The following is a 25,488-nucleotide window of genomic DNA, read 5'->3' on the forward strand; positions in this document are numbered from 1 at the left end:
CATAGGAGAATCCTCATACAGGTACTTTTTACAAATTCAGCCCCAAATTAGGACAGTTTAATTTCTGTAGTCCAGAGTCATGCCTTACCTACAAGATAGAAGTATTATAAGTTTTGAATATTAAGAAAGTTGAAAATAAAATAGAACAGCCTACTAGGCTAACTTTTCAAAAATAAAAAAAAGTTGATGGACAGTATTATTTCTGAAACAATCCACACCAAAACACTAGAGTTTCAAAGGTTAGGGTTTGGGAAGATTTCCCCTCCCTCCCCCAACCAACCACACAGCTTCACAGACATGAGATGAGTGACCCAAGAAGAGCACCAAATTTCAGCCGCCAATTGATTCTCTTGCCCAATATGCTAGGAGAAAGAAAATGGAGATTCAAGTGTTATGAATAGGTGTCAAGCAACAGAAAAAACTCTCCTTACATAAAACACTGAATCAGAAAAATCAAGACAGCAATTTTCAATAAAATGCCATGCTTTCTAATTTTAAAAGGCTTAGGAGAAAAAGATAACGCTCTCATCTGAGAACTATTCTCCATAAGAGCAGAGAAGTCATGGGTCATTTATTGTTAAAGAGTATAGAACTTGCAGACATATTGAACTCTGAGTGCTAAACAACTTTTTTTCTGAAATGGAATCAATATTGAATTGCAACTAGAGAACTGTCATTGCTATATTCCTCATTGGCAAAACCATCCTGTAACTTGAGGAGAAAAAAGAAGTACCTTGGTCTGCAACAAAACATGAGGAAGTGAGACTTTTGAGTCATCTAGTAAACTTTGGTACAGATTTTAGTTGCTTAATGAAACACACTCAGCAAAGTCAACTCAAGACTCCACAAAGGATAAAGCAAAACTAACGTGCTTTTGGAATTAGAGGGACACAGATAGCAAATGTGTGCAATGACAGAATTTGCATAATATCTGATGATACTGCAGAATCTCACAAGTTACCTAATTTTGGGAAGACACTGATCAATCTTTTCTCTCCCCTCCCCTTCTTTTGCAGTTCACTCTTGGTGGGACACATTGATTTAGGAACTGTTCATGTTTAGTTAAGAACTCATCTCTCCTCTCCCAACAGTTCGCTTTCCAAAATTTCCACAAGTGCACCAATGCTGCCTCACATTCACATAGTTTACTTCAGGAGCATCAAGAGGATACAAGCCTGGCAATCAGAAGAAGCTCCAACAAAGGGTTCTTCAGTACTTACCACCATTCAACAAGTGGGTTTAGAAGTGGAATCCTTGACAAGCTTTAAATGAAAAGACTATAGCTACCTGTACAAGGTTATGATCAAAATGAAGATGAAGATAAATAATCCTGTTAGCCTAAATGGAAGGGATGTCTACACTGACAATTGAACAACAAAATTTGTGTGTCTTTCAGAGGTGCTTAACCCCCGCCCCCAAAAGACAAAAAAGTTTTGCTGTGACAAGCGCAGGTGAACAGTGTGTTGTCAGCAGGAGAGCTCTGCTGACGACAATGCAAATACCCCTCGTTGGAGGTGGAAGTTTAACAGCGGCTACACTGCATGACTTTTAGTGGCAGAGCTGTAGTGAGACAACCATGTCGCTAAAAGCTGTGTAGCTTAGACATAGGGCTTGGCTACACTTACAAATTTGCAGCGCTGCAGCAGGGTGTGAAAACACACCCTCTCCAGCGCTGCAAATTGCAGCGCTGCAAAGCGCCAGTGTAGTCAAAGCCCCAGCTCTGGGAGCGCGGCTCCCAGCGCTGTCCGTTATTCCCCACAGGGAGGTGGAGTACGGACAGCGCTGGGAGAGCTTTCTCCCAGCGCTGGCGCTTTGACTACACTTAGCGCTTCAAAGCACTGCCGTGGCAGCGCTCTGAAGTGTAAGTGTAGCCAAAGCCATAGCCTTAGAAACTCATCTATACAACAGCTCTTATTTTTAACCCTTGAAATCTATAAACAATATTTATTGTTGAACTGAACACGTGCCATGAGGATCCCTATAAGATTCATCTATCAACAAACAAACAGTACACCCCTCTTCAGTTTTAAAAGTCAGCAACTATAGTCTTCATTAATTCTGAAATGACCCTCCATCTTTCTTATTACTACCATATGAAACACTTTACATGAGGCTGAGAGCTGGACCTGAGAACCAAATATAAACACTGTTTTTCAAAGGAGTCACAAAATAATTTTAATACATACAGAACATATATGACAGAGCCATGGGAAGGAAACGAGGGAGCCAATAAAACCCTCTCTCACAGATGTTAGATGTACACAGATCCTCTGTACCCCAGTTTTTGGCATTATGTTTTCTTGCCACTATGACCTGGGCACATTAGTGACAATTAAAGTGAAGAACCACATACTGTCAGAGGCGCACAAAAAGAATATTAAAAAAGGGGAGGAAGCAGAGTCTCTGCCCCAAACAGACTAAGTTGAGATGAGAACAGGAGTAGTTAGGGAGCAAAATGATGAGGATAAAGACTATATAAACATGCAGTCCTTCAGCAATACATGTGTTTTGAGAGTTAGGGCTTGGCTACACTTTTACTAATTGCAGCACTGGAAAGCCTCCACCAGCGCTGCAATTAGTAACTGTCCACACCTGCAAGGCACATCCAGCGCTGCAACTCCCTGGCTTGGGGTATAACGAGTGCAGCGCTGGTGATCCAGCGCTGCTCGTCAAGTGTGGCCACACACCAGCGCTGTTATTGGCCTCCAGGGTATTAGGAGATATCCCAGAATGCTTTTAACTAAATTACTCTCTTTGTTTTGTTATGCAGCCTCTCTTTGTTTTGTTGTGAACTCGGAGCTCCGTGGCGCTCCAGAGCACAGGGAGCTGCTTATCTAAAAAAAAAACAAAAAAACAAACAGCTCCTGTTTGCTGTGATCAATCTGTACCTGACTGTGAACAATCAAATGAGAAAACCCCCTGCCTGTCTCATTCACAGGGGTTGAGTGTTTGCTTGACGAGGAACAGCGGGGGCAGAAGGGAGAACGGGAGTCCGTTGGATGCAGGCTGTTTGCAGTTAAGAGTTAAGATTAAGGGGTCGGGAACATTTTCTGATTTTGCAAGTCAGGAAGCTAACATACAGTGTTGGCTCCAAAAATCCACTCTCTCTCTCTCTCTCTCTCCCCCGCTCCCTGTCACACTACACCCCACCCCACCCCCCTCTTTTGAAAAGCACGTTGCTGCCACTTGAATGCTGGGATAGCTGCCCATAATGCACTGCTCCCAACAGCGCTGCAAATGCTGCAAATGTGGCCACACTGCAGCGCTGGTGGCTGTCAGTGTGGCCACACACCAGCGCTGTCCCTACACAGCTGCACGACCAGCGCTGTAACTCCCAGCGCTGCAACTTTCAAGTGTAGCCAAGCCCTTACAGTTTGGCTTTGTTTTTTAATTTTGTAGGACTGAAGATCAGAAGTCAACTTGAAATGTGTTTGATTGTGAGAGAAGAAAAACTATGACACAGTACCACTTGGTCAATGATAGCCAAAGAAACTGGGAAATCTAGTCAATATAAAAACTGACTACACAGTAAGCTTGTGACTTTGGGTCTCCAGAGACAAAAGGCTAGAGAAAATCCACACTGTGCTATTCAGCACTCATTATTGCATGTTTAACGGTCTCATACCAACATTAACATGCTTTCGTGCTACTGAATATTTCAGTGGGACAGAAGGGAAAAGGGAGAAAATGTAGGGAGAGCAGCATTTCAAATATTTCTAATATATTAAAGAAACCTGGGGAATCATTATCCCAGTACCATTCTGTTGGCAGCACCAATACCACATTACAAAGCTCTGAAGTGACTCAACAGAAGTTTTCCAGCATAAATAGAAATTGGTTACCAAACAAGATTTTTCATTCTGAGATTCCTTCAGACCTTTGTGGTGAGCCCTGCCTTCTCACCGGCACTCTCTCCAATTTCTCTCCAGCAGCAATTCCTCACAGTAAGGAGAGGGGGGAAACAGAGCTGGAATTAATTTGTTGGTAGTGCCCCTGCACCATCTCACACACACAGAGCATGTATTATAGATAACTATCTGAAGTGTGGTGAAAAATCTATTGGATTAAACAGAGGTCAGTCTCCTGTGCATGCCCATTTAAAAAAAAAAAATCCCATGGCCCTACTCAGATTTCCTTTGCTGACCCTTGAGCCAAAAATTTCTCTTCCTCCAAAAGAAGTGTAAAATGTTTAGCACAGTTGTCCAATTGGCTGTAATCTGAGCAACACTAGAGATAGTTTCCAATGCATGATACTTTGCATGCACATGTTCTTATAGACGCAATATAGAAAGCACTGTGGGGTTCCTGCAGGCTGAAAACACACAACTCATGCATGCAGTATTCTGAAATGTCTCAAACAAATTTCCAATGCATTTCAATTTTTGTTGAAGAGTTTCTGCCACACATCTGCTCATAGCATTTTCTTACATTTCCAACTCAAATACGATTTAGGTTGCTTTAATTCATAGTGGCTTCACTTACAGGATGAGAAAAGGGAAATGAAGTACAAATCAAATCTCCCTTTTTCTTCAAACTGTCTGAGGAAGAAAAACAGCTTATTACAGTAAATTAGCTACATTATCTAAAACTCCTGTAATGCCACTCATTTTTTAAATAAAAATTACATTTCTTCTGACAAAGATAATCACCCCACTACTGCATTCACAATTCAAAAACTGTTATAGAATTTGTAAAAAAATAAATTATGTTGATCATATTTTGAAACCTAGCTACATAACCACTTCAGCATTCTGTCTTTATATTCTTGGAATAAGACAGAACATTTATTGTAATAGCCTTTAAGGTACAATCTGCCATAAAGAAGTATTTTTTCTTATTTTTGCCTACCATTTGATATGTGCCCAAGCTATTTATTTTTAATAACTAACTGCAAGAAATTCTGGCAAATTAAAAAAAACTGGGAATGAGTGCAGTGAGGCAAAAGTATGAAGAAAGAGATTTATACATGCAAGTTAACACTAAACTTTTATAATGCATTTGTGTAAATATTTAAGTCAACAGTTACTGCAGCTGAGCAACCTTGTAAAGGGTGTTCTATCATTTCTTTACTGTGCTTTATAAACAGAGTTAAAATGTTTAAAACGGCTTACGCAAATAAGAGGAAATAAAACTATCTACAGGAAACAAGACAGCAGCTTATTGATCATAGATGGTTAGGTTGACTCAAATGTCTGGCACAGCACATAGCCACAATACTGTAGAGTCTGAGTCAAAGGTTAAAATGCAAACCCCCTTTGTTTCCTGCAGGGAGGCATTTTTTTATGCTTCATAACATTATTCAGAAAGTATCTGCTTGCCAGCCTTGAAGTTTTCCTTAAACATCTCACATATAACATGAAACTAGGAGAACAGGACCAAAAACCATTATCTGTGATTAGAAACAGGGAAGCAATGCGTTTGCATTTACAAGATTATAATTATAAAAATTTATATATCTATTATATATATAAATAAATAAATAAATAAAATTTTGCCACACACTAATATTCTTTCATTTCCCCCCTCATTTGCTAAGTAAATTTGGACACAAAATGTTTACCTCTGATAGCATAGTATAAAATTAGATACAAGAATAACCACTTGAAGGAAAAAAAAAAAACAAAAAAACACCACCACAACAGTGATTGTAATGGATTTCTAATGGTTAGTTTACAGGCAGTGTGATGGAACCTAGATAAATCAAGAGACATGCTCCCCCCCTTGCCCCCCATCCAGAATTTAATATATTTTATAGTCCTCAAAAGAAGCTAGCTAGGAAATTAGACTTTTCCCCAGTTATATTATAGTAGTCTAGATTCAGGGATGTGCTTTTCCCTGTCAGACAGGGGGAAAACGAACAAATAAAAGCAAGAGTTGCTGTGAGATAATTCCCTATTATACAGAGTTTTCCAGCTCTCATTCCTCCTTGTGAGGAGCTTGCTGCCTCCTCACAAATTGAATTCTTGTAACACTAAAACAGTGTTGTCTAGGAAGTCTTTTACATGGTATTCTCCTTCCACTACAAACAAAAACCAAAAAAGCACAGTTAGAATGTCTAGGATTGCACAACAGAACTTGAGGAAAGGTATTCTCTTACCTGATTGTTTTGAGGAATCAGTCTTCTATAGGCAAATGGACTTCAGTAACTATACCAAAAAGCAAAGCAGACAGACAACTACTTAGAAGCAGTAGAACACATAATTCAAAAAAGAAGCTACATCCAAGTAACTGTACCATACTAGAAATCCAGGTAGAAAAATACCAAGGCGCTCTCAGTTGAAAAGGAGGAAGGCCTTTCAATTAAAAAAAGCACTAATTGCTAAAAACTCAAGCAGAGTTTTTGCATAGCAACCAATTCTTTAGGGCTATCAGCACCAAAGAAAATTTTATCATATGACCAACCACGTCCTCTTGAGAAATAAATGCTGCCTATCAAATTGCTTTTCCAGTGCAGAAACTGAGGTCAGTAGAAATAGCTCCTCATTTAGAGGAAAGAGTGACCTGGAAAGAGAGAAACACAAAGCATCTTCCTTTTGACTACTGAGTAAAAGGAAGAAGAAATACTTTCAAAAAAGGAAGTTTTGAGATGTTAAGATAAGGGAAACAAATACACATGCTAGAGGTTTCCCAAACAAGTTACTCCCAGATAGCCAAGCCACAGAGACTCCCATACACAGCATCTCATACCCTCTGGGATTTCACTTCATTCTTCAACCCAGACCAAAACAAAACTGAAAATCAGCCTAGCATGACCTTTTTCCATTAGTACCATATGATCTAAACATCAAGGGCGGGGAGGGGAGAACATGTATTTCCAGGCTTCTAAACTCCAATGCAGTTCAAAAGAAAGAGGACTGAAAATGACATACAATAGCTTAGGCTACTAGGATTACTGCAACCACCAAAAATACTAGAACAATCTTTATAATGTTCTCTGTTGTGCAAATATTATAGACTTATAGAAAGAGACCTTCTAAAAATGTATTAGTGGCATGCGAAACCATAAATTAGAGTGAATAAATGAAGACTCGGCACACCACTTCTGAAAGGTTGCCGTCCCGTCCTAAGTTATTCAAGCAAAGGGACAGCCACAAAAATAAAGATCTTCCAGACAGTACAGACAGATGTATTTTTTTCAGCTGAAAGGACTAGTCCCAATCCCCCTGCTGTTTGGCTGAAAATTCCAGAAATGAGGTCTCTATGGGCTTATTTAAGATATGCAACTTCAACTACATGAATAGCTTAGCAGAAGTTGACGTACTTAGATCTACTTACCGTAGTGAAGACCCTGCGGTAAGTCGACAGCTGACACTCTGCCATTGACTCCGCGAGAAGTTCTGGTGGAGTACCAGAGTCGACAGGAGAGCACTCAGCGGTCGATTTATAAAATTGACCCCCGCTGGATCGATCGCTGCCCACCGATTCGGTGGGCAGCGTAGACAAGCCCTATGTCAAACAGAGATATACATGGCAACCGCTTTTTCCAGTAAGATACGGTGTCACTGGAAAAAAAAAAAAAACTGCTTGCCAGCCTCTGAAAGACCTGGCAAGCAGTTTTTCTTCAGTGGCACCGTATCTTCATTCACTCTTCATTCTTTGATAAAATAACTGATTTTTAAGGGAAATGCAGTAGATCTAAGGAGCCACCCTGAATATGGACATTGGACTATAACCTATGAACTATATCTGAAAGGACTTTTAGCAACTACAGGCTCACCTCTGCTATGTATCTGAACCTCAAAAATTGAATTCAAGTCTGTATGTATATTGATCTTTTAACCAACACTCTCTCTCTTTTCTTTTTTAATAAATTTTAGCTTAGTTTTTAAAAATATACTTGGACTTGGGTAAAACATTTGACACAGTACCACATGGGAAATTTGTTAAAATTAGAGATGAGGATTAGTACAAGAATTGGAAGGTGGATAAGAAACTGGTTAAAAGAGAAAAGCCAATGGGTTGTGCTGAAAGATGAACTATTGGACTGCAGGGAGATTACTAGCTGAGTTCCTCAAGGACCTGTCTTAGAACCAGTCTTATTCAATATTTCTATTAATGACTTGGCACAAAAAGGAGTGCACTAAAGAAACCTATTGATGATACAAAGTTGGGAGGCATTATCAATACAGATGGGGATTGGAGTATTAAACAAGAAGATCTGGATGATCTTGAAAACTGGAGTAACAGAAATGGGATGAAATTCACTAGTACAAAATGCAAAATCATGCATTCAGGGTCTAATTATCTGAATTTCTGCTACAAGCTGGGGATTCATCAGTTGGAAATGATAGAGGAGAGAAACCTGGGTGTATTGGTCAATCACAGTATGACCAAAAGCCGCCAACATGATTCAGCTGTGAAAACACACAAATAGGATACTTGGCTGCATCAGGAAAGGCATTTCCAACAGAGATAGAGAAGTATTACCATCGTACAATGCATTGGAAGAGCCCAGCTTGTTTAGTGCCACAAAAAGAAGGGTGAGAGCCGTGGCACTGGAACAGTTTTGTTTTGTGGTGTTTTTTTTGGGGGGGGGGGGGGAGGGGGAATGCTGAAAGCCATTGAACTGTAAAACCTATGACAGAAACCACTTTAAGCCAAGGGGTGCTGCCACACCCATATCCCCAGCACCCTTGAATGAGAGGGGATGTGACTGTTCTCTAGAATACTTCGGGGGATAAACACCAGAGAGAGTGAAGAGCTATTTCAGTTAAAGGACAATGTTAGCACAAGAACAAATGGGTATAAACTGGTCCTGCGGACACTCAGACTGGAAATTAAAAGAAGGTTTCTCACCATCAGAGGAGAGAGGTCCTGGAACAGCTTCCCACTAAGAACTGTGAGGCAAACAACTTAATTAGTTTTACAAAAGAACTGGACAAATTTATGACTGCAATTGTATGACAGGGTTGGTTGTGATGGTAGGGATCGGGGCTCAGCAGTCCTAAGGCTCACTTCCTGGTTATGCCTTATGTTCCTAAAAGCTCATGCTTCAAGTCTTCCTTCCTGTCTCCTGCCAATGGCTGGCTGGATTCCCCCTCCATTCCTGCCTGAAACACAGGCAGGTTAGTGGCCTTTCTCTGAAGCATCACAGATGCCACACCTTGAGAAAGGACACTATGCAGGGTGGACAAGTGCTAAGGCAGTACCAAGCACTCACTCACTCTCTCAGGTGCTTGGCTAGCTAGTTTTTGCCCACATGCTCAGGGTCTAACTGATTGCCATATAGGGGGTAGGGAAGGAATTTTCCCACAAGTCAGACTGGCAGCAACCTTGGGTTTTTTTCATTTTCCTCTGCAGCATGTGGCTGTTGGTCACTTGCCAGGATTATCTGGCTACATATCACTTAATCATTTCCCTGTCATTGCAGGGGGTCTCAGACATTCATGCATCTTGGTACCCCCTGATGTACCACAGGCTGAGTTTAGTCTTCTCTGGACTGCAATATTTTGGTCTAACTTCAGTTGTTGGATACAGTGTGTGGGTGCTGTGTTGTGTTGGGTGCCTCTGATAAACAGGATCATCTAGTAGAATAGATGATCCGTTGGTCCCCCTTCTGGCCTTAAACTCCATGACTACTGAACTAGGAGGACAGGCATAAACCCTGACATCATTGTACCACCATGTGCACAGAATCTGTTTACATTCAATTGCTCCCTCAGTCAAAATAAGCTACCACTAGACCACAAATGTACAGCTTGCTCTCAAGCAAAAAGAGGATTCCTGGATTCTTCAACCTTGTTTTAGCTGAAAAGCTGTCTCACTACATGTGAGACTATAAATAATTATTTCTGATACCAAAATTAAGTGACTGATGTTTTGGAAACTCAACAGCAATTTAGACCATGACACTAATGCTAAATAGGCAGAGATGGCAACACCAGATAGTCAAATTTTTTTTTTCCTAAAAAAGATTTTCATCTGGCTCTCACAACCTTCTACTGAAACTTATAGAAACTAATAGCTACATAAATTATAACATCTAATATACACCAAAATAGTATAAGATTTCACACAGATTTCAATTATTTAGGATACAAAGACTAAAATCCCTTAATTTCTTGATCAGAAGAAATTAAGTTCTTCCCCTCGTACACTACAAGAATCATTAATTCAGGTTTCCGCCCCTACCATCAAAAGAGCTTCCTATTCCCAAAGCTCTTCAATAACTATGCAAAAACTGGATGTTGCTACTGAATATTGTCAATATAACTGTCTCTGCTACATTATTTATGTAGTACTACAAATATTAACTAGCACTGTGTACAATTACAAATTGCTATTACAATACTTCAGCCACTCTGGTATTGATTAGTAAAATTAAATTAGTTTTGGTTATTTCATACATAAGTCTTGTTTCTATTACAATGCATTTTCAAAAGTATTCTAATAAAAGATTTAAAACTTGACTTTAGCTCTCTCGTGAAATTTAGATTTACCCCATTCAATATCTTAGTCCTGAAACAGTTTACAAAACTGTCTGCTCAGGACTTTTGTTTTTCAGGCAGCCCATAAAAGGACAGCTATTAGGAGTCCCTGAATGAAAAGTATACCCTTTGAATGTAAGCCCCTTGGAGCAAAGGCCAACCCTGTCTTCTAGATTATGTCCTAAGCATCACCTATTACCAAATTGCCTAGAAACACTAGTCATGGAGCAGGACCCCACTTTGCTAGGTGCTGCATATACATTGAACACTGTTGTAGTATGTTTCACATAGCACCTACATCAGCTACTTCTTACCCCAATACACATGGGATGCCTCAAAAGATTAGCATGGCAGTGAAAGTCTCTTCTCAATTAGAGCAAGATATGAGAAACAGTCTAGCTCCTACTCAACTCAGTATCACTGCTGAACTGTAGAGTGGAGGCAAAGTCAAAGGAGAAAAACAAACAAAAGAAGAATGACAGAAGGAAAGCAATAAGGGAAGACAGATGCAAGGGGAAAGAGAGAAAAATAGAATCTCAGGACTGGGAGGGACCTCAAGAGGTCATCTAGTTCAGTCCCCCGCACTCATGGCAGGACTAGAGTATTATCTAGACCAGGGGTCTCAAACGCATGGCCAGCCTGGAGTTATTTCCTCTGGCCTGCCAAGCTCCCCTCTCCCCCCGCCCAGAGCGCAGTGTCCCTGCTCACCTCCCAGCGCTTTCCCGCCGCCAAGTAGCTGTTTGGCAGTGCTTAGGATGTTCCAGGAAGGAGGGGGGAGAAGTGGGGATGTGGCACACTCAGGAGAGGAGGCGGAGAAAAGGTCGGGCCGGGATTTGGGGGAAGGGGTGGGAAGAGGCAGGGTCTCATGGAAGGTTTCAGTAATGCGGCCCTCAGGCCAATGTACTAGTCCTCATGTGGCCCTCCTGGTGATTAGAGTTAGAGATCCCTGATTTAGACCATTCCAGACAGATGTTTGTCTAAACTGCTTTTAAAAATCTCCAATGATGGAAAGTCCACAACCTCCCTGGGCTATTTATTCCAGTGCTTAACAACCTTGACAGTTAGGAAGTTTTTCCTAATGTCCAACCCAAACCATCCTTGTTGCAATTTAAGCTTATTGCTTCTTGTCCTAGCCTCAGAGATTAAGGAGAACATTTTTTCTCCCTCCTCCTTGTAATAACTTTTTAATATCTCCCCTCAGTCTTCTCTTCTCCAGACTAAACAAACCCAATTTTATCAATCTTCCCTCATAGGTCATGTTTTCTAGACCTGTAATCATTTTTATTGCTCTTCTCTGTACTTTCTCCACATCTTTCCTGAAATGTGGTGCCCAGAACTGGATACAATACTCCAGTTTAGGCCTGATCAGCTCAGAGTAGAGCAAAAGAATTATTTCTTGTGTCATGCTTACAACACTCCTGCCAACACATCCTAGAATGACATTTGCTTTTTCTGCAACAGTATTACACTGTTGACTCATATTTAGCTTCTGATCCATGATGATCTTCATACCCTATGACCTTCTGACCCTTTCTGCAGTAATCCTTCCCAGGCAGTCATTTCCCATTTGTATGCAAAATGATTGTTCCTTCTCAAGTGAAGTACTTTGCATTTGTCCTTACTGAACTTTATCCAATTTACTTCAGACCATTTCTCCAGTTTGTCCAGATCATTTTGAATTTTAATCCTATCCTCTAAAGTATCTGCAATCCCGCCCAGTTTGGAATCATCCACAAACTTAAGTACACTCTGTCATTATCTAAATCATATAAAATAAAAGGGAAACAAGGCCTCTGAGGAAAGACCAGGCAAAAAGAAACATTAGTTTCTATTGTGTTTTTTTTTTTAAACTTACACACACACACCCCCCACAGGAATCCAGAACAGTGAAGATAAATAGCAGGAGTAGGTGTAGGAAAATACCAGCAGTGTGTCCTGACTATTCTAGTTTGGATATATGATCATGATAGCTATATTAATTTAACTTGCTCATTTCTCCCCCGTCCTATGCTGATGAAGCAGGAGAGAGAGAGAGAGAGAGAGAACAAGTGGCAATTAGCCTGGATAAAGTTAAGTAACTATTTGTTAAAGATCAAAGTCCAATTCTTAGTCTCAAATTCTAGAGAAATTAAATCTAAAAAAAATTCTACACATACTGCAACTTATGTGATCTAAAGCCCACCCTGTATATCGCTTGGGTAAACAATCTTAGAACTGGATCTTTTTACTTTAGATCAATTAAAAGAAAGCATCTACGTCAGAAGAGACACAAACTGGACTTTTTAGCCTCAAAGGACTCCACTTAAAGTAGAACCCCCTACTGAGTGTTTTTTTCAGCGCTGACTCTAAGCATTCTCCTGTTAACCACTAGTTTCACGACCAGGACCTTTAAACATGTAATGTGAAAGTTAACAGTCTCCATGGTTAAAAATACTGCATACAACTTTAAACTGATTCACTCATCACTGCAGATTTATTCCCACCTCCAAACCTAGCTTTTCATCAAAATCCAGTTACTCAAATTCGCTGTTCAAATGTTTGTAATTTGCAACTTAAATAAGGTTAGACCTAGGAATTGAATGCATTACCTTACCCTTCTCTCCTGGGCTCTACCAGACTAAAAGCAAAGGACCATTATTGTTATTTATACAGAGCCATGAAATGTACCACAAGGATCCATAGCTGCAATCCCCTACCATGTGGTAGCATATTTTGCTACTATACCAAACGCCCAGCCCAATTGACTAGTAGTTAGTGGCTTGCTTTCCAAAAATACTACATAAAATAGTCTTGCCACAGAGGTTTTGGGCAGCAGTTTTAAAAAACAAGTTGTACATTATGACTTTAGTGATAGAAAATTCAAAGTGATGTGGCAAAGTAAAATTTCCCCCCCTTTTCTAAAAAGGAGCATCAAATGTAATAACTCAACAAATGTGAACATTCGGGAAACGCATATTATGGGATTTTTCATTACAATAGCATTTACTATTTTAGTAAGAACATTTTATTACCCTGTTCCGACAAATGTCTGTGTGCATCACATTTTAAATAATGATTACATTGTATTACGTTCATGCTCTCCCCAAGAAAATAAAAAAGTGAATATGAACTGCAAAGCTACCTGTAACTTTGCTTATCTTTGTATATATACACCAGACTAAATGAGTCAGCTTACTGCAACATCCTGGGCAAGGAACTTGAGCCTAATGAGTTCAACATACTTACTAAAATACCAATTACATTCTAAACAAACTAGGACAGAGTAATAGTGTAATGGAATCCATTAGAGCAAAAATAAAATTAAAAAAACTGTTCAACATCAAGCATTCTCTGCACGCACACTTGAAAAATATGGAACAATGTAATGATGTATTACATACTGGTAAAGGATTATAATTAGTATGAAATTTTTTTGCATTTCTTTTCCCCAGGTATTGCATTTGAGAGTTCTCTGTATTATAGCTGTATAATCCACATTCAAGAATTTGTGCACAATCTAGTAACTAATCAGCATCCTATATCAGTCCTGCTCTCTGTTACATTCCCACTCCTCCATGCACATGTCAAGTATTAGTCTGAGAGGGGATGGGGGGGAGTGACTGAATCAAACACAAAAATGCAGATGCAGAGAGGTGGAGGAGCAGTTTCAGTTAGAACAACTGAAAAATTTTACACACAAAAAGGACTTTTTGTTTTCCAAATAAGTGGAAAAAGGATCTTCTCTGCCTACCTTTAGGGGGGTAAATAGAAAGTGTGGAAGAGTAAGGGGAAAACCAGTCAGGACAGATTTTTTTCAAGCTACAGAAATCTAGGCAGCAGAAGAGTGAACCTTGAAGGGGAGTTAGAAGGTGTTAGCCAACATGTTCTAAAACTCTAGTGTAGACAAGGCAGTGTATATTCTTAACACATGCTAGCTGATCCCTATGATCTCCCTAGATTTCAACTGGACTACCTTAATACATGATAAAGTACATCTTATCCTGTCTTGACTATAGTTTTAGAAGGTATTAGATTGAACTAAAAAAATCCAATTCCACACGTTTAAATCCTAATTTAAAGAGCTTTGAGTCCTCTTTCTTTACAATAAATTATTTTGGCCCTGCATGGGTACAACCAGGTTGTCTATGCAGCACCTCCTTGTGGCCCATCAAGCTTCACAACTCCCCTACTGGAGATCCCTGCCAGTCAGGTGTCCCCAACCCCTCACAGATCCAGTGCCATGGAGTCCAAAACAAAAAAAGGAAAACAATGAACTAAAAATTAGGATCATCCAAGGATTTGTCAGCAGGACCCACACTTCTGCTCCAGGCTTTTGTCCCTCCTTGTCTACCTTCCTGGGTCTTTCTGTCCAATCCACCAAATGCCTCATCCAGGTATCAAGCTGCCTTAAGCTCTTGGCTGGGACCAGACTTCCCTCATTGAGGAAGTAGCAGAATTTTGCTCTCCTTCCTAGTCAGCCCTCAACTGGGCTAAGTCTCCTCCTTTTAACTCCTCTCTCCACGTTTGATATTGGCTGCACATATAGCAGGGTAGTGTCATCTGGGTCCACAGGCTCTCCTCAAGCTTCTCCTTGCCATTGTGGAGCCTATCTGCCTAATTAACTGCCTCATTGCCAGTACAGGACTTATCTGACCCATCACAATAGTATGTAGATAGGCTTTCTACAAAAATAAGTTTGCGCCTTAAGAAACTGGAAGTGGTTTCTGGGAAACTGTCAGCCTCAGATCAAGAGATTTTCCAGGAACAAGCAGCAAGTAAACCACTTGGAATATGATCTTAAAGAAACAAAGGACACTGCAAAGGAAATGTTAACAAGGGATTTTACAAAACAATACACTTTTCTAGAAAGAAAATTAGAAGTACCTGGAGAGGAAAAAAACAAAACAGTCAAGGTTTGAAGTGTCCATACTCTTGCAAATCTGGATATTAATGCCTGGACTCCCAATATTGGAAACTAAGTTATCCCATATATAAAAGAAAGCAAAATAATAATCCTTCTTACTTATATATCAGACTCCCTACATGTAGAAACAGGTATATAGAATAAAGGCAGCACTGTTATTCTGTCTAATGACAAAGAAAAGGAGCAAATCCTGAAAGCAGATTCAGCCATCAGGGCAATTTATGTCCTTGGTAGGTAGATTTCTTTTCTGTGGCTTCAGCTCTATCAGAGGCAGGTCAAAAAAGGGTTATACATTTTAAATGATCTGATTAAGAGGCAGAAGTGGAGGCATGGCCTTTTCATGCCCAGCCAAAAGTTTGGATTATTTATGAAAATCCCCTGTATCTTCTAGATCAGGCCTGCACAACATGCGGCCCGCATGGGCTCACTGTGAGGCCCACGGCGGCGGGTGAGGAAGGGGAGCTGAGGAGGCGAGCGAGTGAGCAGTGACAGGAGGGCAGGTGAGCCGGCAGTGGGGGAGGGGGGGTTGGGGGGGCAGGCGAGTGGGTGGGCAGGTGAGCCGACGGGGGGGGGGGAGGGGGGCTGAGGAAGCAAGCGAGCAGGCGGGCGGGCAGTGGCAAGGGGGCTGAGGAAGTGAGTGAGCAAGCAGTAGCTGGCAGGGCAGGTGAGCCGGTGGCAGGGGGGAGGACGAGGTGGCTGAGGAAGCGAGTGGGCAGGCGAGCTGACGGTTGGCCCCAGCTCACCGCCGCTCCGCCTCCTCCTCTGAACACTCTGCCCTGCTTCTCCCCCTCCCCGCTGCTTCCAGCGAATCAGCTGTTCGCAGGGGAAGCCTGGGAGGGCAGAGAAGCAGCGGCTTCACGCTCAGGCCCAGGGAGGCAGAGACGAGCCAGTGCAGGGAGAGGTTCCCCTGCACACGCCCTCCTCGCACCCCCCCCCCGTCCCAGCTCACCTCCACCTTCGTCTCCCTGGGCCTGAGCATGAAGCCGCCACACTGCTTCTCCACCCTCCCAGGCTTCCCGCGCAAACAGCTGATTCGCGGGAAGGGGGGGCGCGAGCTCGGCCTGACCCAGTGCTCCAGGTGCTGCGTGGCGGCGGCGTGACCCAGCTCCAGCCAAGCAGCGCAGCAGTAGCACCACCAGCCACCTCCAGGCAGTGCGGTAAGGGGGCAGGGAGCGGGCAGGGGGTTGGATGGGAGTGGGAGTTGGGGGGGGGTCGGGGCGGTCAGAGGGTGAGGAACAGGGGGGTTGAATGGGGGCAAGGATCCCGGGGGGCCATCAGGAAGGAGAGGGAGGTTGGATGGGGGGCAGTCAGGGGCAGGGATTCCAGGGGTGGTCAGGGGACAGGGAGAAGGGATGGCTGGATGGGGCAGGGGTCTCAGGGGGCCATCAGGAATGAGATGAGGGGTTGGATGGAGCGGCGGGGGGCAGTCAAGGGACAGGGAAGGGGGGTGGATAGGGCAGGAGTCCTGGGGGGCAGGCCACGACCCCCTTGTGGGGTGAGGAGGGAACCGGTTGTTTAGGTGGAGGGATAGCTCAGTGGTTTGAGCATTGGCCTGCTAAACCCAGGGTTGTGAGTTCAATCCTTCAGGGGGCCACTTAGGGATCTGGGGCAAAAATTGGTCCTGCTAGTGAAGGCAGGGGGCTGGACTCGATGACCTTTCAAGGTCCCTTCCAGTTCTAGGAGATTGGTATATCTCCAATTATTACCTTTTTAGATTTTGGCAGCTCATCACTGGCTGGTGGGGGTAGGGGGCTGAGGAGGCGAGCGGGCAGTGGTGGGGGGTTAGTAGGCGAGGGCGAGCGGGGGTGGAGGGGGCTGAGGAGGCAAGCTATGAGTTGGTGGCTGACCTGTTCTACTGATCTGGTCTGGCTCCCATCCCCTCTCCAAGGATTGCAGCTGTCTGGGAGGTGCTGCCTTCCACATGCACACTTCGTTCATTCAACAGGGCAATTGATTATAAAGTAGGGGGAAGATTTTATTCTACTTCTAGCAAAAAGACATTTTTCTTTTACCTTAATTATACTACCTTAGGGGCCCGCTATAACATATTACCAAGGTTCAATATCGCTGTTTCGGTGGGGTGGCGCTGGCGAAGGAGAGTTTGTTTCCGCAGGGCGGGCAGCGCTTTGGGGGGGGGGGGAGGGGAGTTTGTCCCTCAGCTGTTTTCTTTGGAGTAATATGGCCCTCGCCGCTTTATTAGTTGTGTGAGCCTGTTCTAGATCTTTGTCAGCAGGGCTTTAAAGCCCAACTCTGAGTTCTCAGACGAGGTCGACAGCTTAAAAAAAATTATATTTTAATAGTCACCCATTAACGAGAGGATTTCTTACTCATACATTAAACTTAATCCACTTGTTTGCCAAGTTCCACACCCTGTAGTGAACTATGGCTGGACCTGAGGTATTCTATATTAAAATGCCTTCTTTCAGAATTATTTTAGCTCCATTAGAATGGCAGTGCACACAGTGAAGGCCATTGGAACTCTTGTGTGTCACCAGACAAGACTCAAGGTTTCAGAAAGTGTAGTTCAATATTAAATCCACTGTATTACAAAAATGGGGCTGGGTAGAATCTTTGCTTAAGATCATTGGTTATGGATGACAGATTTAATCTTAACTATATGATTGTGTTTGTTATTCCATTCTTTTTTTAGAGATGTTATCCTTTGCTGTAAAGTCCTCTTTATTAATGTTAAGATGCAAATTGCATAGAATCTATGAAAGTCTAGTCAGTTTAAACTTTAGACCAGATTTGCCTTTATAGCCACACAGATGAATTTATAGAGATCTCTCTACAAATTTACTACTTTATTTATCTGAAACTATGTTTAAGCAGCAGAGGTAATTAAAATGCATCAACCAATCAATGAAATAAAGAATCCTCGTATATCATCCACAACAGTTTTCCAGATGAAGAATCTTACTATATCAAAATTATTTAAAAAAAAACAAAAAAACCACCAACCACCACACCCACACACACCCTTAGGCAGGTGTGTTCAGTGCCTCTTATCCCCTATTAAATGGAGTCTATTTTGTGGTATTTTGCCTAGTTTTGAGATAGTGAAATCAAGACTGTCTAAAAAATAAGGAAAGCTATGAATAGACAGGCTTAGAGATGTAGAGAAACCACACTTTTTGAAAGTGACACATGGTCCAACAAACCAGCAGCACTCAGATATCAATATACAAGTCTTTAATAAAGCCCTGGCTAGGATGATTTAGTTGGTGTTGGTCCTGCTTTGAGCAAGGGGTTGGACTAGCTGACCTCCTGAGGTCTCTTCCAACCCTCATCTTCTATGACTCTGGAATTATTACACACTAGTTCAGGGGTAGGCAACCTATGGCACGGGTGCCGAAGGCGGCATGCGAGCTGATTTTCAGTGGCACTCACACTGCCTGGGTCCTGGCCACCAGTCCGGGGGGCTCTGCATTTTAATTTAATTTTAAATGAAGCTTCTTAAACATTTTAAAAGCCTTATTAACTTTACATATAATAGTTTAGTTATATATTATAGACTTATAGAAAGAGACCTTCTAAAAACATTAAAATGTATTACTGGCACGCGAAACCTTACATTAGAGTGAATAAAGGAAGACTCGTCACACCACCTCTGAAAGGTTGCCGATCCCTGCACTAGTTGTTTCTAAACATAATGTAGAACTTATTTTAGTCTGCAGGAACTGAAATTTGGCCACGTCTTTAAAGTTACTGAAACAGCATAAGTGTATTCTACTTTGCATAGTTACATGCAGGGGCTTTAAAAATTCACTCACCAGTAGTAAGTGGGAAGCTCTTCCTGGCTAGTCCAGGACCCAACTCAAATCAATCAGTTCTTGCTCATGGATTTGCCAAGAAAAATTAAACAAGACTAACCAGTGGATCAGCACAACTAAAAACAAGTGTATATTTTAAAGAGTTTAATGTAGCAGTTATGAAAGCATAGACAGAAGTCTTGTCTTTTGTATATCTGAAGTACTAATGTTTTATAGGTCAGGGTTGAAATAAACTTTAGACTACCTTCTCCTGAAGTGAGAGGCTATTCCACGTAGCATTTAATCCCTGGCCTCTAGTGAAGACTGCAAATAAAAAAGTATCAATTTGTGCCAGTTATGATGGTGTTTTTTCATGTGAAACCTGCCCCTCCATCCACTTACTGTCTCCATCAACTCATTACACATAATTTGGCCCATCAAATGGTAACAACTGGTTCACTACCAGACTGGTCTAGTTTTTAAACCAGTGATCTTGAAGTTACAGCTTGTATTATGTACTCTACTACTAAACCCCAGGAACCATCCACTCTCAATACACAATATTTTGGCAGGAATTCACACTTTCCCACGAGAACATCAGATCACTTAAATATAGGTTTAGATGATAGGGATTTAATATCAGAATTTCCACACTTCAGGAAAGATGAGAGATTTTACCACATACTCAAAATAGGAGGTGGCAAATGAGTCAGTGTATCCCAAAAGCTACACCAAAATGAGAGGCTTTAGAAGAAACTACATTACCAAGTATTTCCTTGTGTTTTGCATGTTAAGATGGAGAATATATTTTGTAAAAACATTTAGAAGTCACAGTGATGTCTGTCACGCATGGACCATAAAATCAATGTCTCTGGAGGAACTGATAAAATTAAAAGCCATTCTTCCACCACTCATTAACTTCTCTATTTACTACACATTCACCATGCTAGCACAATTTAAAGCAGAAGGTCTTCAAGATGTTATGAGAGAGTTTGCAATTAATGTTATTAATGGGTATGGACCCAGAATATTTGTGGTTGAAAGCCTAAGAGCCTAAGGACAGTTTCTAGCTTCTACTTTCAATACCACAGATACCATGTCCTATTTAGCTCAAAAACTTGTGGTTTGCTATAATTTTTAGTGGATGTGGGGGTTCACATGATTATTTAGTAATGAGTTAAACATCTCATCCAAAGGAATGAAAATAAAGACAGTATCAGACTCTAAGGCCTGGTCTACACTGGGGGGGGGGGGTCGATCTAAGGTACACAACTTCAGCTACGTGAATAGCGTAGCTGAAGTCGAAGTACCTTAGCTCGAATTACTTTCCTGCGCCGTGAGGACAGGTTCGACGTCCGCGGCTCCCCCGTCTACTCCGCTACCGCCACTCGCTCCGGTGGAGTTCCGGAGTCGACGGGAGCATGTTCGGGGTTCGATATATCGCGTCTAGATGAGACGCGATATATCGAACTCCGAGAAATCAATTGCTACCCGCCGATCCGGCAGGTAGTGAAGACGTACCCTTAGTCACTACAAAAATAATTTTCCCTCTGTTGATACTCACACCTTCTTGTCAATTGTTGGGAATGCGTCACATCCACCCTAATTGATTTGGCCTTGTTAGCACTGACCCGCCCCCTACTTGGTAAGGCAACTCCCATCTTTTCATGTGCTGTATTTTTATACCTGCTTACTGTATTTTCTACTCCATGCATCTGATGAAGTGGGCTATAGCCCACGAAAAATTATGCTCAAATAAATTTGTTAGTCTCTAAGGTGCCACAAGGACTCCTCATTGTTTTTACTGATATAGACTAGCATGGCTACCCCTCTGGAATAAGTCCATTCTGATAGCCTCTGGTGTACAGTAAAGGTTCTACAGCAATTTTTAAAAAAGCTACCCCATTCTCCTTCCCACGCATTTTCTCACTCCATAGAGCAGGATTCAAAGTGTCAATGAACTCAGGAATAGCTTACATACAGCTTAACCTTTACTACATTTGAATGATAGACACTGTATTATCAGCACTTTCTTGGTAACATTTTTTATAATACTTCAAGTATGAGAGGTAATGTACCACCAAATTCTATTTTGCAATTATCCCATATAATTTAAATCAACTCCCTTAATTCTCTGAATGTTAGGAAATCAGACTCACCACCAAAAAAGATACTTCTATATGAATTAAACCCTGGTAAAGATTTCTTTTGGCTTTTTAATGTGGTTTCATACCAGATGTTGAGTTCTTTATTGAACAGAATTAGAAAGCAAACATTGAGATACCCTCAGGGATTTTGTCCTGCTCACATTTAATATGTACAAATGAAAAAAAATAAAGTGGCCTTTCAAGTTGCAAGCAACCACAATCAAAAATCCTGGAAATACAGAAATCTCAGCCAATTCTAGAAAGTGTGTGTGGTGGAAACAGATTACACCATCCCTATAATACATGTAAAAACACAGAAAACCCCACCACAAAATATAGCCAAGGGAAGTAATTAGTTGCTTCTATCACTCTACAGTTAAGTGCAAATGTTCAACTAGTAAAATGTGAGAATAAGGTGAATGAGGCAATATATTTTATTGGACCAACTTCGCTGGTGAAAGAGACAAGCTTTCAAGCTTAAACAGAACTCTGTAAAAGCTTGTCCCTTTCAGCAACAGAAGTTGGTTCAATAAGAGATATTACCTCATTCATCTTTTCTCTCTCAGATCCTGGAACCAACATGGCTACAACACTACAAATAACAAAAAACTTTACTTATTTCAAGTTCAGTATACTCAATTAAACCTTGAGTACCAAAAGTGTAAAAACTGATTTCCTGTTAGGTCACTTGAAATCAAGGTTAGCAGCACACTGAGTCCTGGGCAAAAAGGAGCATCATGCAATGGTCGGTTACCATCACTGTGGCTGAACAAAGAAGTGACACAGATGACCATAACTTTATTATAAAGCCCTACTCTATCAAAGCCTGGCCACGGTAGCCACTTTCAGAGAGGAGTCCTCTGAGAAGGGGACCCGAAGCAGTTTTAAGATTGGGCACTAATTTAAGTAGGAAGATTATGGCACCAGGTTTTTAAACTATCCCTCTTACAGGCACTAAGTTCATGTCAGATGCATGATGTGATGGGACAATGTCCCATCACAGAAAGTATCCAAAAAGCAAGATGGCAGAGAAAGGAGTAGGTTCACCGATAGGTAAAGATTAATTATAAGAAGGCTGATACTTATTTTCCTTCAGCTACCATTTAGAAAAAAAAATATGACAAAAATATTGAGGATAGCATTATTGCAACTCAGAATCAGAAGTCATAGGACTGTAAGGGACCTTGAGAGGTCATCTAATCCAGTACCCCGCAGGACTAAGTATTATCTAGATCATCTGACAGGTGTTTGTCTAACCTGCTTAAAAATCTCCAATGATGGAGATTCCCCAACCTCCCTAGGCAATTTACATGAATGAACATGTCAACCACTGCATAGTTAACTAGAACATATTACTATTAGTAGGGTCACATGAAAGTCACTTAGGTATACTAAATGAACTAACAGAACCACTGGTGATTGTTTTGGGGAATTCCATCACTACCAGAGAATTTGAAAATGGTATACACTGAAGCTACTTAGGAAATGGGATAACACAGATCTGGAGGTTACAGACCAGTAAGTTCAATAGCTGATTAATTTATCATGCATTCCTTCAATTTAAGTAGTAAACACTTACAGGAAAAGTAATTGTGCAATTGGCAAGCAAACACAAGTTTGTTTAAAATAGGAGGGTGACTACAAGAAAGGGTGTTTTTGAGAGAAGAAAACAAGGAAGGAGTAGAAAGATTTGAAGGCAAACTTCCTCTCAACAACAGAGGGAAAACATAAGTACACTTTCCTTTGTAAAAAGTTATAGCTAGCTGTTGCACAATCCTTAAAAAAAAAAATCAAAATTCATACAACCAACCAAACCAAAAAGGAGATTATATTGTATATTTCTGTGAGATGTCTAAAGTATTGTATGAAAAGACAAGTTTATTTTTGCTGTAGACTCAGTTCAAAGCACTTCAATATAGATATTTTTGCTGCAAGTTTTGAAAAACCATAGACAGAATAAAAGAGTACTGTTCAGGCAACTTCAACTAAAAAGAAAGAAAGCTCCTAGTTTTCACATCATGTGTTTTAAAATTATACTGAAGAATACTATCAAAAAATATAAAAACCTACATTCTTAAAACATTGTAGTCAAGTTTTTAATCCAGGCCACTAAGTAAAGTAAGCCAAGGTTATTCTTTGTAGTTTTCAAGCCACAGTAATAAGATAGTGATTTTCAGTAAAACCCGGTGTTACATTTAGCTGTACAACACTACTAATTACAGAGTAATTTCAACAATAAATATTTTGGTTAAACTCTGCTTTGTCATCAATGCAAGTAATTTTAGTCAAAACTGATCTTTCAGGCAGCACAGACATTTCCTTGGTTTTTAAAAGTCTATTTTTATTTTCTGGTAACAGGGTAGCTTTTGCAACCAGAACACTTCTCTAGAACCGGTGCTTTGCAAACACTAAGCCACAGAGACAACGTTAGAGAAGCAAAGGAACTGACTTAAACCTGTAGCAGTAAGACAATTGGGTTAGCCTTCAAACTGTCCTTAGTTCATCCTATTGTGCTTCTGTGTAATGCATGAGTCTCCAAATAATGGCCTTACATACCACACATGCTGCATTACCTAAGATTAGCTGAGTAAATTAAAGTCAGAGGATCAAATCACATCTTCCTGCAAAAATAATTCCAGGAGCAAGACAAGAGGAACTGTGCTCACCCTGGATTTTCTGTCAAGTTGTCTTTTCCAAGTGGAGCAGCTAGGTACCATAAATCAATTATCGCCCAAAACCATCTTCAGGATACATAACAAAAGGAACCTGCAATCCCAGAGAGTCCTTGCACACTGCTACTATTCCCCAGCCCCTTGGCAGCAAAGCTGAAAGAGGTTCTTCAGAAGCTATTGACAAAATCCTCCATGGGTAAGCTGTAGCAGAAGCTATGGAAGGATGCAATGGGAATTAATGCTGTTTCAAAACAGCACTAGTTCTCAGACTTCTGCACTGATATTTACAGGCTCAACAGGAAATGATGGGTTCAGCTGTGCTAAGACAAGCTCCTTCCCTATCATCCCAGCCCCCCCAAAAACTCATGGTACCACTGGAGGGATGGCATCTGATGTTAAAGGGAAAGGGTACAAAACTGCAGCTCCCTCATCTGGGAAACTTACAAAGATCCCCTAGATTTGAGTCTCCTGTGCTCACAAAAGTGGAAGTGCAATCCAGCCCATAGGTGGGGAAAATGAACAACTATTTTCTTGTTTTATAAATCGGTTTCATATTTGTTTTTGCACGTACTCTCCCCATCATCCAACAAATTCATTGGAAGTACCACCACACACTACCTTTTCCTTCTATTAAAAAAGGCAGTTGAGGACTGAGTAACATTCAATTATGTAACATGGTGGGATAGACATGCACTTTCTTCACCTGTAAGGAAAGCTGGAGTTCAGGCTGCAGTTAATTACACTGGCTTCACAATGAGTGCTTCACAATAATGTCAGACCCAGAAATGCAAAGTTAAGGTTGTACTTCTTAAACAAGATACCAAACCCATCCCTGCCTCCGTAGAGCTGCTCACAATACAGAAAAATCAAACTACCTTATCCTTCCATAACACTTGCATTGTATCTGTCTCCTCAAAAGATATAAAATCACGATTTATTTATAAAGTCCAATCCATCTTTCCTTTTTACATCAACAGGAGTTGGGTCAGGTCCATAGTATACTTGCTCTCTATACCAAACAATTCCACTTTATCAGTTACGACCACTACTCTAAACCAGAGCTACCATTCCTATACTCCAGTATGTCTCTCTGTACTGTCCATGCAACACCAACAGTCTATAGAGCAGTTACTGGTGGTCAATAGGTAATGCGGACCACAATGAGCTGCCTCTTCTTGCTTCCAACTGCTAAAAATCACATTAAAAGAAGCTAGCCATACCTTCACATTTCTTACTGCTTTACTGTAGTTGCCAGAGGATCTTATCAAATAAGCAATGGAACAGAAGGTAGTATATATAAGATTGCACATGCAAGAGGAGGAGGCCCAAAAGACTGACTATTATCCATGCACTGGCCTGCCCTCAGAAACTGACTTAAGAAAAGCTGGTTTATCTTTTGTTTGCAACTTAAAGCCACGGGTAACTGCAAATTTTATTTCTGACCGCCAGAATAAAGGAATCCTTTATCACTTTATCGGCCTCAGTGAGTGTTTACAGGAACCTACCAAAGGCTAACACCTGTGAAGCCTAATGTTTGAAATGTCTACAGGACTTACCTCCGAGCTCACGATACACCCAACACTCTAC

At 41.2% G+C, this 25,488-nt stretch overlaps 1 protein-coding gene across 10 annotated transcripts in view; it reads right to left on the bottom strand.

The window, feature by feature from the left end:
• EPB41L2 (erythrocyte membrane protein band 4.1 like 2) overlaps positions 1-25,488 on the bottom strand; it is a 245,713-nt gene that overhangs the window by 214,778 nt on the left and 5,447 nt on the right. For 9 of the 10 annotated variants that reach the window (XM_045009892.1, XM_045009904.1, XM_045009897.1 and 6 more), the window contains exon 2: positions 6,098-6,146. The exons of the other annotated variant lie outside the window; for it this stretch is intronic. The gene's annotated coding sequence lies outside the window, so the exon portion shown is untranslated. The remainder of the gene's footprint in view (positions 1-6,097; positions 6,147-25,488) is intronic. 10 annotated transcript variants of the gene reach the window in all.

The sequence above is a fragment of the Mauremys mutica genome, chromosome 3 (assembly GCF_020497125.1).
Source record: "Mauremys mutica isolate MM-2020 ecotype Southern chromosome 3, ASM2049712v1, whole genome shotgun sequence".
Lineage (NCBI taxonomy): Eukaryota > Metazoa > Chordata > Testudines > Geoemydidae > Mauremys > Mauremys mutica.